This window comes from Morone saxatilis, unplaced genomic scaffold (genome assembly GCF_004916995.1).
Source record: "Morone saxatilis isolate NCDOM2014 unplaced genomic scaffold, NCSU_SB_2.0 Contig12, whole genome shotgun sequence".
NCBI lineage: Eukaryota > Metazoa > Chordata > Actinopteri > Moronidae > Morone > Morone saxatilis.
The window spans coordinates 19,943,597-19,952,392 of record NW_023339674.1 but is presented as its reverse complement, the minus strand read 5'-3'; positions in this window follow the sequence as shown (position 1 = coordinate 19,952,392).

The window sequence follows — 8,796 nt, the reverse complement described above, 5'->3', positions numbered from 1 at the left end:
TACCTCAGTAATTATCTCTCTGTATAGTAGCATTGTTAGTCACCAGTCTCATAAATTGCCTTTACACACATAGGGGATTCACAGAAACAAAGCATACAACTATATGCGAAATGTGTTGCATGAAATCAGATTGTGGTTGATCGTGGCACGATTCAAAAAGCCAATAACTGACTAAAGTCTGTAAAAAAACATTTGTTTGTTTGGTTGCTCTGTAAACAGATAACACCAGTTGCTCCTTTGTTGCATTTCTGACAGAAAAGCTGCTTAATCTTAAGGATTTTAACTTAATATACAATGCTGCAAAACTAATACCAAAAACGTGAGTGATAGTGATACTATTCTTCAGTGTTACTTCTTAGAGTACACTCAAGATGGACGGCCCTCCTTTGTGCACACAGAAGGTAATTGGGCTTGAATCTCTTGACTGTCTACACAGAGCGTATAGAGACTGTAAGTATATACAGTCTATTTTTACATCAAGAGGACTGTGGTGTTCCAGCTCCTAAAGCCCATAAAGGCCTCACACAGAGAAAGACACCATCTTTCACACACACACACTCACACAGTCTCACCACCCACTGCTTGGTGTTTGTTTAATATGGCATTTCACTATGAGAACAGTATATCCTGCTCCCGTCTTTATAAGGGCACAGCTAATGCAATACTGAGACAGAGACCCCCCCCTTCTCTCCATTGGCAATTACACACACACTAACACACACACACACACACACACACTTGTTAGTCCCGTGCCAACGGCTGCTGCCAGGACTTAACGTTGCCCCAACCAAGAAATGGCATCTGCTTCATCTCTCTTTTCCCAACCGCTCTGCTCCTTCGAACTCACTCACACCCTGCATCTCTTGTCCAAAAATGCACACATGCCGACACAGACACTCACACGCATGCACGTGCACACATCCGTTCAACGCACACACAAACACACACGTTACTGGCGCTGGCACCAGTGCTGGAATCTTGTCTGTCTGTCTGTCTGTCTGTGACAAGCGCACAGAGAAGCGCTGAAAGAACAGATTTAGACTTTTGTGTTCTTGGCGTAAGTAGGCCAACTCCTCGAAAGACAAATCCCTGCTTACCGTTGGCCTGGAGTTGTCACTGTGGTGCAAATAAATGCTGCAAAGGCTTGGGAAGGAGTGGTTCTGACTATCATCTGCTTGGAACCCTTGTATAGCCAGTTTACTTGGCCAGTGTGTCTCCACAGAACGGCACGGGTCGTTTTTCAAATAATCCTGGGCGGTTGCTAAATTCAACTGGAGCAAATTGTGTCAAACACTGATATATACTGCTGATATTCCTAACAGGCATTAAGATGTGACCGTTGGCAGCAGTTGTGTACTATATTTAAAAGCAGGGAGACAGAAGTTTGTCTTACTTTTACAGACACTGCTGACCATCGTTGAAAGAATTTTGGTCTGAATAATTTTCCAGTGTTTAGCCTTGCTAGCAGCAGGACTCTAGGAATGTTGGCCTGTCCGTCCATTTGTTGCTCGGCAGGTCAACAACTATTTAATAGATTGACATCAAATTGGTGAATCTGTCAGTAGGGTGGCCATATTTTCATCCACCCAAAACCAGGACTTTTAAGTGTACCGCAAGTTCATGTATGCGCACATATATGCGGTTATGCATGCACCATAGGCATTTCAGGATAGGGGACAATTATTTCACCATTAAGCACACCTACTGAGCGCACCTTTCACCATGGACAACATGAATGCAGCATTTTCGTTGCTGGGTACTTTACGAAGTACGCAGTAAGCCTCCTGGAGCTCCTTAGAAAAGACCGGCTTGGCAACAACACATTTATTGATTAATTGACACCATACAGACAAATTAGTGTTGAATTTAGACATGAGGTGTATTGTTTAGTTTTTTATATTTCGTATATCGTAATAAGAGAGGGACAGAACATGATTAACATCAATGTAAGTACTTACTATTCTAATTATTATTTTAATTGTGATGAAAACCAGGACAATTTGGTAGTGAAGGGTGAACACTGGGGCATTTTAGTATTTTACTGATATTTGTTGGGACTCTGGACACCCAGCTTGAAACTGGAAAACCTCACTCAAACCAGGTGCCCAGTTTCTATATCTGAGTAAATACCTGCTAAGCTGATGATGCTAACATACTAAACTAAGATAGTGTTAACATTCCCATTGTGAGGATGTCAGCATGCTAACATTTAGTGCCTAGAGCCACCAGCATGTCTGTAGACTTTTAGTCTTGTTTTTCATGTGGCTTTCATGGGTCTGGGAAATAAACAATGCTAAAATTAATATGCTCAACCATTGACAGAAAGAAGCTAAATTAAGTTCAGTTAAATTTTGAATAGATATTGCACTTATTTTGTTGTAGTTTTAGCAAGTTACAAAGCATTATTCCCCCAATGTCCACCTGGTATATTTAAACAAAATACAAACAAACAAAGTCTGTAACAACAACAGGAATCAGAAAGCAGACTTTTGTGAGCTCATAATAGAAAAAAGGAACTAAACAACGCTGCAACGTGCATCTGGCTCAGAAACATAGCAAGCTAAATGCTTTGACAATTTACTGAAAAACAACAACGTAATAACTTGTATCTAACTTTCCCTGTAGTTTTACTGTTGAAAATGGTTGCAGTGTTAGTTTTCTTATAAATGCAGATAGCAACAGTGACTGAAACAAAAAACAACATGATAACAAAACAATGAACATTATTTAATGTGTCAACATTTTTATTTTCATGTGTCAGTGCTGCTGCTTTTGGCTGCTCTCCTGTTGCATCCTACGCAGTGCACACAGTCTGCTCACACAGAAAAAGAAAATAGAGAAAAAACTCTAGAGATAGACCGGGGCAGAGGGACCGTCTAAAGATGAATAAAGTAACAACAGCTTTGAGGAAGAGAGAGTGAATGAAGGAGAAACTTTTTACACTGAGAGAAGCCAGACAGTAAGTCCACTGAAGCATACAAAACAGAGAAGAATGTCTCTGATTTTGCATATGGAAGTGAAAAACAGTTATTCTCAAAGGAACAGGAAAATACTGTATATAGAACTGAAGGCGCTGTTGTTCCTTCCTTTTACAGAGCTTACTGTCTTTATGAGAAGCTAAAGATAGTTAGGAGGGGAGAACCCAGTCTGATAAAGAGAAACAGTGGAGAGGGGAGATAACGCTGCTGGTTCTTTGGTTTCTACCACAGTCATGCAACCCTGAAAAATGACCAATTCTATCACAGATCTCTGTTGAGGCCCAAAAGGGAAATTGCATAGAGATTTCTGGGTAGAACATGCATTCAGCTGAGATTTACTGGTGTAGCAATTGTATGAAAAGGCCTCATTGTACATCAGCAACATCCAAAACTGTGCAAAATGCCAAAACTGAAAGGGCATCCCAACAGCTTAGTGATTATCACGCCATGCTTAGTTTCCCTGACAAATCATAAACAATCTGGGCTTACAGCTGACTAGTCTAATGCTAAGGCACGTTATGCTATGCTAATGTCCCACAAATGCTGGCAAGGCGATTACCGTTCTCCGAGGGCTTGCAGGGAGACAAACGCCCTCACAATGGGACACGTCACAAGCCTAAGCAGAGCTAAGCTGCATGGCATTTCTAAGATATTTCAAGTCAAATTTAATGCAAATTCCTGTTGGCAACATGTTTGTTAAATCTATTTTTACCAGCACTGAGGGATAGATCTTTGTTTATGTCACACTGTATAATCCCCCCTGCTTCAAGGGGCTTTCTTGTGGCCAAACCTCTCTAGCCAAAATAGTTGTCTTTAAAATCTGCCATTTATGCAGAACGTGTTGGAAAAACTGCTGTAGATCCTCCAGTTTCTCAGCCACTTCAATCCAGAAATATTTATTTTACAAGGTAGCTTGTTTTTTATGTAACCGAGCACAGCTCCTCCAGGCGCAATCTGTTTCATTTCTAAATGATGTGAAATATACAGCCACAATATAGTACTATTCAGAGGGGGCTTTTTCTACAAGAGCAGAGGCTTTGGAGTAACTCAGAACACAAGTCCAGGATATTTGAGTTTGTGCTGTACAGTATATTCAAAAAAAGATGAAAAAAGATTGAGGATTAAGAGGCCTCACATTTTGTATTTACATACTATATGTATGTAAATACAACACAAAGAATATCTAAACTGGAATTTCTGCTCTGCAATTACGATACTTCTGATAATCCAAACAGCCATGTTTAGCTCTGCCCCATTAAGCCTTTCAGTCCAGATTGTGGGTCAAACAAAAATACTGGATATTTTGGTGACGCCATACGTCACGATAAGGATCATGTTCGTCTACTCTGATTTACTCCTAAAACCTCTATTTGTTTATAATAATCCATCCATGTGATGTATTCAGGCTGCTAAACCGTTCGGCTCTGTGTCTTTGGGGCTAAATGGGGTAATTTGTTTTGTTTTAATAAAGCAGGTGTTTTTCTTGGGTCAAATTGTCAAGGAGCAAATTGCTTTCTAATCATATCACACATGGAAAGTCCAGATGATGGCGGACAGAGCACAACGCTGCATCACCGCTGACCCAGTGTGCTACATGAGCCCCCAGTCCAGCGCTCACACAGCTCCACATGCAAGTACTAACACAGCTCTGTTTTCATTGCAAAGCAAAACATGTCACTTAATTTGCCCCAGTTTAGCCCCTAATCACAGTGACGGACAGGAGAGAGGGAGGCTCTGTGGCAGCAAGCAGCATGAAATTAACTGCAAGACGACAAGTGGACTCTCTACACCCTTGTATTTTTTGGGATTTGGACTCACGAATCAACTGGTTTACATCCAACACACACACAGATAGAAGCAAACATTATTTACCGGGTATTATGAGGAGTTCAGAGTAAATTTCCGCACAATTCTACCACACAGTAGAGTAAAAGGTTGCCAAAATAAAGACAGAGAATAACATAAAGAGGGAACAACTTGTGCCCATTCTGTCGAACAATGCTTAAAAAATGTGTGTTCGCATAGCAGCAGAAACAGTAAAAGCAGTCTTCAGGAAAGAGGCAGGCAGCATAAGGGAGCCTGCGTGGCCATTCAAACAAGCAGCATGTGGCTGTGGGCCTAGAACAGCCAGCAGTACATTTCCATAACAGGAAAGGTCAGTGTTGTGGCTCCAGGGGCTTTAGAGACACTAATACAATCCATTCTGGGATCTCTCTGCTCTGCTGCTACCTGTTGACTGGACTCCATTTGGTGCTAAATATTACACACTGTATTGTATATCATCACTCTAAGCGGGACACATTTTTGCAATATTATATATAGCACAAATTATTCTTTAGGGATTTCATTTTCCAAGAATTACATTCTTAAGCTGCTGTATCTTAACAAGTGAGATAGATAAGATAACTAATCTATTTAATACTAATACCAGCAATCATCATGCAACCAAGCAATCGTGGCCTCACCAAGTATAGGATTTTACTCCAGTTGAATAAATCTTTTGGAAGAGTGCAGAGAAATGCGGAGGGTTAGACTAATAAGACTTTTTATGTATTTGAGTACAGTTGTAAGGTACTTGTACTTTCCTTGAATATTTTAATCATGTTTTTTTTATTTCTATTAATATTTTCAGAGGAAAAACTGTACATGACATTCATTTGACAGTATTTGTTACTTTGCAGAGTAAAAATGTACATACAAAACACATAATCATCTCATTATATGATGCATTTTTGTTGGTTAAACTATCCAATAATATAAAACTAGTTCAATTTACCTCCACATCAACCAGATACAGAGTTAAAATGCTGCTTAGTTATAATTCAATAATACATTGTAATAATAAAACACTCATTGTGAAACAGGCCTTTCTGCATAAAACTTTTACTTTCATCATACTTCTGTATACACCCCCATAGAAAACAATCAATTGCTGGGTGTTTATTTGAAATAGAGCATTTTTATAATTAGATTGCTACTGTTATTAGTAAAAGAAGTCAAAATATTTCCACCACTGTAAGATTAGACACTGCTCACATAATCAGGGATAATATCACCTCCCAACACACAGGCACTAATAAACATACATGCACCCTATAATACGATCACTACAGAACTATATTTCAACCATATAAGATGTTAACAAACTGTCACTCTAAATCTTCTCCTCTCCCCACAACCTGCTAAAACAATACATATCCACGTCTTTATTTTAGAAACTTCAGCAGAAGGAGGCTTTAATTTTGTGGTCCAGTTAGTGAAACAAAAAGAGAGAGAAACACAGAGTATGTACGTGTTGTGTGCGTGTAGCGGTGGTTGGCTGTGCGCTCTGACGTACAGTGTTTGAAGTTGTGTTCCATACAAAACAACAGTAGAGGAAGTTGAAACAGCTTCTGGTCTTTCTCTTGGACCAGACCTCGGGGCCTCAGGGGGGCCATAGGAATAAAACACTCCTTAGCACAGCCTCATATACCTCAACACCTGCAGCACAAAAGACCTCTGTGAGTGAAACATTCCCTCAAAAGTCAGAAACACTCATGTACAACAAGGAAACAGGGAATGTTGAGTAACAGTGTGTCTTTGGTAATAAGAAAAAACACAGATGTGATTTTCTTTTATGCTGCAATGCATTAAAGCCTATAGACATATAATGTAAGTATATTATGGCTTAGTATATTTGCTTTGACAATTAATTGATTCCAATTAGTGTTTTTAGACTGTTTTTATGTGTTTTCAGAAATACTAAACTGAAAGTCTACTTTTTTTTCTTGTTTGGTCAAATGTGTCCTCAGATCCTCCTCCACCCTAAAAGCAGCTATACAAATACAAATATTGTATTTTTTGATTATTATTGTAAGATATTTATCACAGAAATAAATAAAATCCCCACAGTTCGTTGTGGTCCCCTCAAACCCCGTCTTTACCCGAAACACAATATTTTCCCATAGGGTCCAGCGCTCTTAGGGCTGAAAATGAAATAATATTGACATTGGAGTGGCTGAAAAGACACAACATAGCTAATAGATATAATTATCTGACATAATTATCTCCAATAATAACAACAGATAATACCCCTCTGTCTCAGCGCGTGTTTGTTGTTGTGTCTGAAGGGATCCTCCCTGGAAAGATGGGCAGTGCCACTTCTCCGCTTGCTGAACCCAGTCAGGTTTCACCTTCTGTGGGTGTGGGAGAGTCAGATTGCAGCCTGTCAGGTAAGGCTGAGGTTTGAGGTTGCCCACTGCGTGGGTGAATTTCCCTTTTGGCATGAGCATCTGTCGACTCTGCTCTTTGGAAACCATGGAGTGTTCACCTTGTCAGAGGTTTAGGAAACCCAAAACAAAAACAGCAGTGGGTAAAAGTCTGCACAACCCACTGCAAGATTTTAATAACATTTAGTTGGACTCATTAATTTAAGAAATCGTTATGACAGCGCTGGAGTCTAGAGAGTGATTTCTCTGTCTGGTCCAGCAGACTCAAGTCCATTTACCTAATTAAAAAAACAAACCAGCGGTCTATGTGACTCTTGTGTTTACTGCTGTGTGATGGAGGGCATAAAACACAAGTAGCAGTAGAAATGCAAATATAAAGCAGGGTGACATAGAAAAGTTGGAGAAAAAGAGGCAGAGGACAAAGAAAGGAGAGATGAACTTAAGACAAGCCATTGATGAAGGCCTACGAAGAAACTATATTGAGATTAATTTATAAACTTACCAGTTTGTATTTAGTCTTAAAGGAATGGGAAAATTATTATTTGTTTTCTTGCTGAGAGTTAAGGCCCTTACACACTGGGGGCGTCAATATATTTATATAAATTTTTTGTTGTGAGTACTTCCACACAGAACGTGAATATTATGCAGCTAAAAAATTACATCCTCTTTTTTAGATTGTGATAGATTTTTCTGAGCTTTCGCACAGTGAAAAAAGACATCAACCAATCACACTGTGCGGAACAGACGTCATGTCACAGCTCAACATGGTGAACCTGTTGATTGTGTATGTTGCTCATCTTCCTGTATTATATGACCAAGGACACAAAAATGTTAAAGACAATGTAACAACAGTGAGTTGGGATGATGATTGCTCCCTCTGCACAGACTGCTATGTGGGATTTACCGACAGGGAACTGAGGCCGTTATATCCATCTATGCTCTCTTCAAAGCCTGTCAGAGTCAGAGTCTGTTAAATCTATATAAAAAGTTACAGGAGCTTTTGTGTGTGAATACTTCTTATTGGTCCCTGCCAGTATAGTCCATGATAGAACAGCACATAACCCCATGAAATGGCAAATTGTTCTTTTTTTCCACCTGTTTCCTGTCTTTATGCTAAGCTAAGCTAACTGACTACTGGCTCACTTCTTATGTAGCACATAAGACATGAAAGTGGTATCGATTTTTTCATTCAGCAAAAAAATGTGGAACTATTTAATGTTCGTAAAATGTGTTTTTATCAGTGCAATAAAGATAATCAATCAAAGGTTATAAAAATGCAACAAAACAGCCACTGTATTGACAGAGATAGGTTAGTTAGACCTAGACCATGATGTGGATGGAGAAGAACTTCCGCAAGAAGAGGACTGAAAAGAGATGAGAGGGAAGGACAGGACAGCGCTGAGAGAGCGTAGTGAGAGTGGAGAGTGAAGGAGGAAAGTGAGATGAGGCTGTTCGATGAGGTGGAGGCAGAGGGAGGGCGGACAGGGTGATGATGCAGCAGTAAGTACAGCAGTAGATGAAAACTGCAGGGGAGATGATCTGAGCGTGTCTTTGTTCCCGTAAGAAGCCCACAGCATCGCCTGATGACTCACCTGCCGTAAGACTGCATC